The sequence below is a fragment of the Natator depressus genome, chromosome 6 (assembly GCF_965152275.1).
Source record: "Natator depressus isolate rNatDep1 chromosome 6, rNatDep2.hap1, whole genome shotgun sequence".
NCBI classification, from domain to species: Eukaryota; Metazoa; Chordata; order Testudines; family Cheloniidae; genus Natator; species Natator depressus.
The window spans coordinates 7710688-7720152 of NC_134239.1; the positions used below are offsets into that span (position 1 = coordinate 7710688).

Consider the following 9465-nt stretch of genomic DNA (forward strand, 5'->3'; position numbering starts at 1 on the left):
CTGACTTCTAAGGGAAACGTGCTTGAATGTTGTCTGACCAGCACTTCCCAATTTGTCTCATTGTGACTGTCTAGGTGGATGCGAGGTGCGTATTCAGTGTGAAACTCTTAACGTCTTCGCTTCCAAAATATCTTCTGAGAAGAACAGGATGGTCCTCCAACTTTCTCCAATCATTCTGAATAAGCAAGAGAGATTAACATTGCTACCGTGTATAGGAAGATCAGCTACTGCAAAATGAGCATGGGATGGGTAGATCGCTCCACGGATGTTTTACTTGGTGTTTAATAGGTCCTTTCCTCTTGAGGTGGAAGCTTGTCCCAAGCTCACTTGCTGCCTCCGATTTCCAGTTTTAAGGTGATGTGAGGGGCCAGAGCAGAGGTGAGGGTCTCACCCATAGTTTTCATTCAGCCTCCCTTTGCTTGATTCTTCTGTTCATTCATATATCCTCAGTTAATATACACTTCCTCACTGTGAATATTATTCTTATTAATTTCAGCACGAATGGTGTTTATTTAATTTCATCAGAGACTTTATTCTAAATTCATGGTTTGAATTGACTTGTAAAATAGCAAGGTTCCTAATGAATGGTTTAATTATGGAAGGATGCTAGAGCTCTAATATAAGGCTGATTTTCTACCACTCCATGCACTTCCGTACTGCAGGTCAGATTGTTGCAGCAATGCCTGGCTATTTATTTCCATATCAATTAAGTTATATTTACAATTGCCAGACTTGTAATAGGTATTTCAAAAGTACTGACTTGGAGATATATCTGCAATTGTCGATGGGTTCCAAGCTAGCTGACTTTTGAAATGCTGAAATGCACAGCAAATTCTTTTAAATATTTTTTCTTCCCATTTGCCTTTGTTTTATTTTATTTTATTTTAAGGAAGAAAAAACTTGGGAATTCCCCAGTGACATGAAATTTTATTAAGAGAAATTAATGTAGGCATGATATAACTTGGCTTGTCTATCTTGACTTGCTTCTGTGTGTCTAGATGGCGGCACCCACCTTCCACCCCAACTTGGCTCCTCTTCAATAATAAGTATCACCGTTGATTTATTATTTATGTATCCCCCAGCAGCATAGACCATATCTGGAAAATATAATGCAGGGAAATCACACTGGGGTGACTGAGTTCATCCTCCTAGGGTTCACAAGCAGTCCACAGCTACAAATCATCCACTTTGTGGCATTTTTGGTTATCTACATTGCCATCCAGGTGGGGAATCTCGGGATGATCGCATTAATCATAGCTGAGTCCCAGCTACACACCCCCATGTACTTTTTCCTTTTCAACTTGTCCTTTATAGATACTGTTTACTCCTCTGTTATTGCCCCTCGGGCTCTGGTGAACTTCTTAGCAGAGTGTAAAGCCATTTCCTTTGCTGGGTGTGCCATGCAATTTTTCTTTCTCTCTCTCTGTGCACATTTTGAGGCTTTGCTTCTGGCCGTGATGGCGTATGATCGATTCATAGCTATACGCAAACCGCTGCTGTATACTATTATCATGTCAAAGAAAGCCTGTGTCCAGCTGGTAGCTGCATCATACTTCTACACCTGTGTCAATGCCGTTCTGCACACAGGCTCTTTGTTCAGCCTGTCCTTCTGTGGTCCCAACATCATCGATCACTTCTTTTGTGACATCCCCCACTCCAGAAGCTCTCCTGATCCAGCACTCACATGGATAGCAGAGTGCATTTCATCTTTGCTGCTGTAACTGCATCGAGTACTGTCCTGATCATCCTCGTCTCCTTCATTTATATTATCCTCAACATCTTGAGGATCTGGTCTACGGAAGCCAGGCGCAAAGCCTTCTCCACCTGCGCCTCCCACTTGACGGCCGTCAGCATATTGTATGGGACTCTGTTCTTTATGTATTTACGGCCCACATCCGGCAACTCATCAGATCAGGACAAAGTGGTGTCCATGTTCTACACCCTTGTGATCCCCATGCTGAACCCCCTCATCTACAGCCTGAGTAACAAGGAGGTGAAACATGCCCTGAGAAAAGTGGTATACCGAACAATTAATGATTCTTTAGTGGTTGGATGATGATCATAGAATCATAGGACGGGCAGTGACCTCGAGACGCCATCTAGTCCAGTTCCCTGCAGTCAAGGCAGGACTAAATATTATCTAGACTTAACATTAAATCCTATTATCATGCTGATTTAAAGTTCAATAAAGCTGGGGCATGATCAAGTTTCTACTGTCTTTGATGCAGTTTGTACCACTCACTGTTTCTTTTCTGTGTAATCGACTGGCGAGTGTGTGCTGTCACTTACATGTGCCCCATTTTGACCTTCTGCAAAAGGTTCTGAGTTGTTACAGCCCCCAGCCGTGGAGCTTTACCTCACGCTGTCGTAGCTCATGCTTGTGGCTCTTCAGTTCTCCAGTTCAGTCTCTTGGGAGTCACACCAGGAACTGTCACACACGGCAACAAGCCAGTTAGAGGGTGGTATGCTCTGTTGTGCACTCAGCGAGGGGGTGAGCACATCAGGCTGCTGTTCGTGTTACGTGTAGGCAGCAGCAAGAGGGTTCCAGGCGTTGGGCTACTCTGTGGGCCTCATTTTCCTCTCACTTCCACCAGGAGAAATCAGGTTTTGCCTTTTTTCTGATTTTTTTTTTTTGGTTGGTTTACCAAAATCAATGGGGTTCTGCCCAACAAGGCCTTGGTAATTCCCTGCGAGGTTTGTAATTGATTGTGGAGCCAACCAATCACACCGTACAAGCTAAAACTTCGGGGATCTCTTAAGCAGCCAGCAGGATTATCCTGATGAAGGCGGGTGGGGAGAAGGGCCTGGATGCAGCCTCAGTCCCTGACCCAGAATGCCCTGCCTTCCTAGAGCACTTCCCTTCTGAGGAGCTCAAAGCACTTCACAGGCCTGAGGAATTTACCCTCCTGTCTGCCCTGGGCCAACAGGAGACAAAGGAGAATATGTTTCATGACAGTCAGGTCCTGCTGCCTTCATCCCCTCCTGCTTTCACTCCTTTGTCCCAGACCTCCCTTAGCCTTGCAGCCTTCATGTTGCTGTTTAGTCCGCCCACATCCCCCCTCACCCAGGCTGTGGTTAAAGCCTGTCTGTTCTCCATCACTGCCCCTCCCCACCACCACTCAACCCTGCTCCTTGCCTTGGTCATCTCTCCCCTACACTCCTGCGGCTGCCGCCTCGCTGGACTTGCTGCCTCTCCCCTCCCTCTCCCTCAGCCCAGCCAAAGCATAACTGCTAAACTCCCCTGCTGCTCTGGTCATGTCTCTCACTTCTTTACATCCCTGTACTGGCCTCCCTGTATCTCATGCAGTAAAGTCAGATACCTCCTCCCCTTCAAGACCCTGCCTAACTCCACTGTTGCGCCCATCTAGTCTCCTCCCTCAGTACACACCCAGGTCAATATACAACCCAGATCTTACACAAAAATCATGGTGTTGCCAATCCTTTGGTATCTAAAATCAAAGGTTTATTTACAGAAAGAAAGAAAGAAAGAAAGAAAGAAAGAAAGAAAGAAAGAAAGAAAGAAAGAAAGAAAGAAAGAAAGAAAGAAAGAAAGAAAGAAAGAAAGAAAGTGGTTAAAGGAATCAAATACATATAATAATTGCAAGTTCTTAGTTCAGCCTTGTAGAAGTGATGGAATAAACTGCTGGCTTCAGTCAAGTCTCTGGTTGCCTCCATACCAGTCCTCAGTCCCTGTGTTAGAATGTTCCCATTAGTAAAAGTCCATAGTCCAGAGGTTTGAGCTGGAAAGAGGCAAAATGGAAGATGTTTCCCAGGTCTTTTATAGCTTCTGCCAAGTGAAGGGAAACCCATTGTTCTCACTCTGGAAAATTCCCGATAACAAGATGGTGTTTGGAGTCACATGGGCAAGTCACATCTCCATGTATGATTCGCTTAGTCATAGCAGGTTTCAGAGTAGCAGCCGTGTTAGTCTGTATTCACAAAAAGAAAAGGAGGACTTGTGGCACCTTAGAGACTAACCAATTTATTTGAGCATGAGCTTTCGTGAGCTACAGCTCACTTCATCGGATGCATAAAGTGGAAAGTCTCCTCACTGTACTTTCCACAGGATGCATCCGATGAAGTGAGCTGTAGCTCACAAAAGCTTATGCTCAAATAAATTGGTTAGTTTCTAAGGTGCCACAAGTCCTCCTTTTCTTTTAGTCATAGCAGAAGCCATTACCCACACTCTAGTTTGAACATTCACAGGAAAGCCCATTAAGTGCAGATGGGTGTCTTCCATGGTCCATTATCAGCGGTTGCATTTCTGAATATTGCAAAAGGTCCTTTTTCTAGATTAAAATCTTACCACACTGGGTTATTTAGATTTATCACAAGGGGACAAATTCTGCGCTCCTTTCTCAGTTTGTACTCCGTCCTTATTCAGGGAAACTCTTGATCTTTTTTTTTTCCTTTTTTTTAAATCATGATTGGATGTTTTTCTGAAAGCTATGATCTAATTCAAATGGGAATTATTTCAGGGAAGTTATATGGCCTGTGCCGGGGTGGCCAAACCGTGGCTCGTGAGCCTCATGCGGGTCTTTTACAGTTAAAGTGCAGCTCTCGGAGCCCCCCATTGCTCCCCCATTCTATGCCTACCAGACTGGGGGACCTTGGGGCTTCTGCAACAGGATGCTAGGGCTAAGGGTTCCGGCTCATGGGGAGGGAGGTCTCGGGGCTTCAGCCCCGCGGGAGGTGCCTGTTGGGGCTTGGGGCTTCAGCGGGAGTGGGGCTGAAGCCCCGAGCTCTGGCAGGCGTGCCCTGCAGGGATGAAGCCCTGATACCCCCTTTCTCCAGATAGCAGAAGCCCCTAGTCCCACCATCCGGCCGCAGGGCTGAAGCCCCCAGCCCTGGCAGGTATACCCCGGCTCTTGAACTTCAGAAGATTGTTGTATGTGGCGCAGAGGGTCAGTAAATTTGCCCATCCCTGGCCTGTGCTCTACAAATCAGACTAGATGATCACAGTGGTCCCTTCTGGTATTAAGAATCTCTTAATTAAATCAATCTGGTAAAATGAGAGCAAATTTCAGGATTTACCCCACTGGTCTTGATTAGAATTAGTCCCCTGGAATGAAGAATCGTTCCTACCTTCCATTCCCCATTAGAATCAAGAGAGTGATGAGGTCTCTGCTGCCAGTTAGGTTTCTACTCTCATTTCCTTATGTGAAGAGATGGAGAGTTGAGTGAATGAAACTGAAACTTAAGTGCTGGGAAAGCAGCCTGGTGGAGACCTGGTTGGCATTCTAGTAAATTGCACAAATGAAGAATTTCAGACAAACCATCAAAATGATCCTCCTCATGAATGAGTCTGAGACATTTATTGACAATAAAAGTGCCCCGGCTAGGGGCAGCTGCCCCAAAGAGGCTCATAGGGTACACCACAGAGATGCCTGCCCTGCAGAACATATTGTAGGGGATAATCCAGCATCCCTGCACCAATAATCCAGGTTAGGGGGGTGGGTAGGAGGGAGAGCTGGATATGACCAGGTCCAGGTGCCACGGTGAAGGGCTCATTGTAAATACACACACACAGAGATCTTTTAGAGTAACTGGATCTAATAGATTGTTTCCATCTCTTATCTTTGAGACTTACTTTAAAATCATTTATACTCTGAAATGTGACTCTGTAAAGGGGCACTGTAGGCTTCAGAACTGTTTTTTTTTCCAGGGACTCCAGTGCAAATTTAAGAACTTCAGAATGGCCAGACTGGGTCAGATCAATGCTCCATCTAGCTCAGTATCCTGTCTGCCGACAGTGATCACTGTCAGATGCTTCAAAGGGAATGAACAGATTAAGGCCGTGTCTACACTGCCACTTTACAGTGCTGAAACTTTCTAGCTCAGGGGTGTGAAAAAACACCCCTCTGAGCGATGCAAGTGTCAGCGCTCTAAAGCGGCAGTGTAGACAGTGCACCGGCGCGGGGAGAGCTCTCCCCCGAACTGGTGCCGCGACTACACAGCCACATTAAAATGCTGCTGCGGCAACGCTGCCACAGCAGCGCTTTAACGTCGGCTGTGTAGACAAAGACAAAGTGATCCCCTCTCATCCAGTCCCAGCATCTGGCAGTCAGAGGATTGGGGCCTGGAACCCCAGAGCATGGGGTCGCATCCCTGACCATCTTGGCTAATAGCCATTGATGGACCTATCCTCCCATGAATTTATCTAGTTCTTTTTAAAATCCAGTTACACTTTTGGCCTTCACAACATCCCCTGGCAGTGAGTTCCACAGGTTGACGTGTGAAGAAATACTTCCTTCTGTTTGTTTTAAACCTGCTGCCTAATAATTTTATTGGGTGACCCCTGGTTCTTGTGTTATGTGAAAGGGTAACTAACACTTCTCTGTTCACTTTCCCCATACCATTCATGGTTTTATAGACCTCTATCATTTCTCCCCTTAGTCACCTCTTTTACAAACTGAACAATTCCAGTCTTTTAAATCTCACCTCAGATGGAAGCTGTTCCATATCCATAATCATTTTTGTTGCCCTTCTCTGTACTTTTTCCATTTCTAATATCTTTTTCGAGATGGGGAAACCAGAACTGCTCACAGGTATGGGAGAACCACAGATTTATATAGTGGCACCATGGATTTATATATGTTCAATTTACAAGTAAGACACGTGTGTGTGTGTGTGTGTGTGTTTATAAACTTTCAGCCTGCAAACTCATCCTGCCTTGTGTAGTGTTTCCCACTCTCACCACTTTATCATTAATCTCCTGATGTTTTGTATTTTTAATTAAGGCTCGAGCTCCTGGACTCATGGGATTACAGGAGAATCTGCGCTTTCATTTTTTAAAGTAAGTTTCTAGACCTTAGATTGCAGAGTAATGCTTGAAATCTTTTGTAAGAAAGAAAAGTTTAAAGGCTCAAAAAGCAGAAGCAACATAAAAAGAATCCAAACGTTTTTACTTTTTTTAATCAAAGATTTTTAAGCCAATCTCATGATTTTGGGGTCCTGATACAATTTTGAACAGTTGGTATTGACAAGACTGGAGCCAGACTCTCAGCTGGCACAACCCCTCCTTGTCTCAGTGTAGGGCTATTACAGGGTGGGCACGTGATGTGCTGCAGCTGTCTTGACCAGTGGAGCGGCTGGCTCCTTGGGAGCTGTTATTCACCAGCACAAGTTAGAGCAGTGCAGAGGCTGTTTTAACATAGGACAGAGGGGATGATTCAGCCTGTAATAGCTCCCAGGATCAGGGGAGCAGAAAGCTACCTAAGCACCCCATCTAGGTGGTCCATAGCAGTGCTTGGTGCTCCTGGGGATCCGGTCCTGAATTATACTTGGTTCCTTTCCCATCATTATCAACAGTAACAATTTTGGCTAGCAAATTCTATTCTTTTGTATGTATATTCCATTCTGTACAATTCCATTGTTTTCAACTTCTGCTCTGTGACATCTGTGCTGCCCAATTGTCTTTAAATGCATGGATGTGAGAAGTAAAGGGAAAAGTCGGCATTCCTTGCCATCATCACAGTTCCTACAATACTGTCGATAATGCATTCCCATACTTGATAAGGCTTTCACTTCAATCTCCAAACCCCCCTGCCATATGATTTTTCTGGCCCCAGGGCTCACAGATGCAAAAGGTGGTGGTGGTGGGGGGTCCATAAGATAATTCTTTCATGAGGTCATCCCTGACTCATCTCTGGGTTGGAATTTCCCCTTCTCCATGGTCTTGTAAACTGGTTTCTTCCTACTGTATTGAGAATCAAGGCGATTCCTCTAGACGCTTTGCTTTTTAATGGGTATCAATGGACCACTCTCTCCCCTAAAGGCTGTAGCTGTTGCTATGGGCGAAACTCAGCCCGTGTACACCTACATCTTAGGTCGGCATAAGTTACGTTGCTCAGGGGTGTGAATAAGCCACCCCCTCCCCCGAGCGATCTCAGTTACACTGACCCAAGCACCAGCGTGAACAATGCTGTATCCGCAGGAGCGCTTCTCCAGTGACATAGCTACCGCGGCTCGCAGTAGTTGGAATAATTGAGTCGACAGGAGAGCTCTCGCCCAGTGGGTTAGAGAACCTGCTCTTGCAATGCTGCAGTTGCACCGTTGTAAACTCTGTCACGCAGCCACAGTCTCAGCAAGGGCCGGTGGCTCTTACTCTCCTGGGACGTGTCCCAGCCACGTGAGAGTTATGTAACATCCATGTACAGACGTTACTTGTAACATGAGAAATGCAGAATTAGCATATGAGTAGTGGACTCATCCATTCACCAGCATTTCGGAACGTCCAAACACTACATATTTTAGTGGAATGTTCACAAAATGTTAATAACGTTCCCCCAGCATTAAGCCTGACAGACTCTCAGTTGATATGTAGGCCTAGAGTTGGCCTAAGCCTGCAGCATCACACCAGCTTCCTTTTAGGCTCCCAGGTTGGCTGAGTGTCTGACTCCTTCTCTGGTTTTAAATCATCTTTTCCCCCTGGCTCTGGGGCTCACAGAGTCTTTGACTCTTGCTCTGGGTTTAAATGACCTAATAAGAATGCCAGAAGAGAAAAAAACCTATTGTTATTTAAGGAATAATTGTCTTCATCCACCTGCCTGACCATTTAGCTACATAGCCATTTGTTTTCTAATATATATTAACACAAATGAAAACTTTGTTTAACAATAGTTAATTCTGCAAGAGACAAAACCTTTAAAGCATGGAAAGGGGAAAGTCTCCAGTATTCATTTCCACCTTCGCATCATCGGCTGCACCGTTGATAACACACGGCAACACTCCATCTCCAACAGTTACTGAGAGCAGGATGCAACCCAACTTCTCACAAATCTCACACTCTAATGCAAACTTTAACGCCTACTTTATTCTCCCTTGTAGGGAGAAATTGGCACATCAGACAGTTGCACAGTCCATGCATGTATAACATTATTCTACCTTAACAGCACTTGGATTGCAGTCAAGATTTTGCATTAGAGTGTGAGCAACAGAGGACAGCTGATCCTGTGGTTAAGTATCTGGACTGGGACTCAGGAAATCTGGGTTTAATTGCTCGCTTTCACACAGACTTTCTGCGTGACCTTCAGCAAGTCACTTAATCTCTTTGATTCACTTTCCCATCTGTCAAATGAGTGTAATCAAGTTTGCTTAAACTGTAAACTTGTTGGGGGAGAGCCTGTCTCTTATTCGGTGTCTGTACATCACCTAGCACAATGGAGCTCTTTGATAGATGACTGTGAAATGCTGGGAATCAGGAAGCCTGGATCTATTCCCAGCACTGACAGAAGAGGGTATTCTAGTGGTTGAAGTGGTGGTTATGGACAGCATAGCCAAGCAAACATATTTGGCACGTGCATTCTGAAAGGCAGCATGGCTAAGTGGGTGAGACTTGGATCTGTATATTAGAGACACTTCACCTGAAGGCACCTTGTGAGACCTCTCCTTTACCTTATTTGTAAAATGGTTGAGTGATACCTCCGACTGAGAGAGCCACGGCCACCACTTGAGTCCTTTTCC

The 9465-nt window shown here is 45.2% G+C and overlaps 1 pseudogene; it reads left to right on the forward strand.

The window, feature by feature from the left end:
• Nucleotides 1-708: 708 nt before the first annotated feature.
• LOC141988574 (olfactory receptor 5AR1-like) lies at nucleotides 709-2165 on the forward strand (annotated as a pseudogene).
• The last annotated feature ends 7300 nt before the right edge of the window (nucleotides 2166-9465 follow it).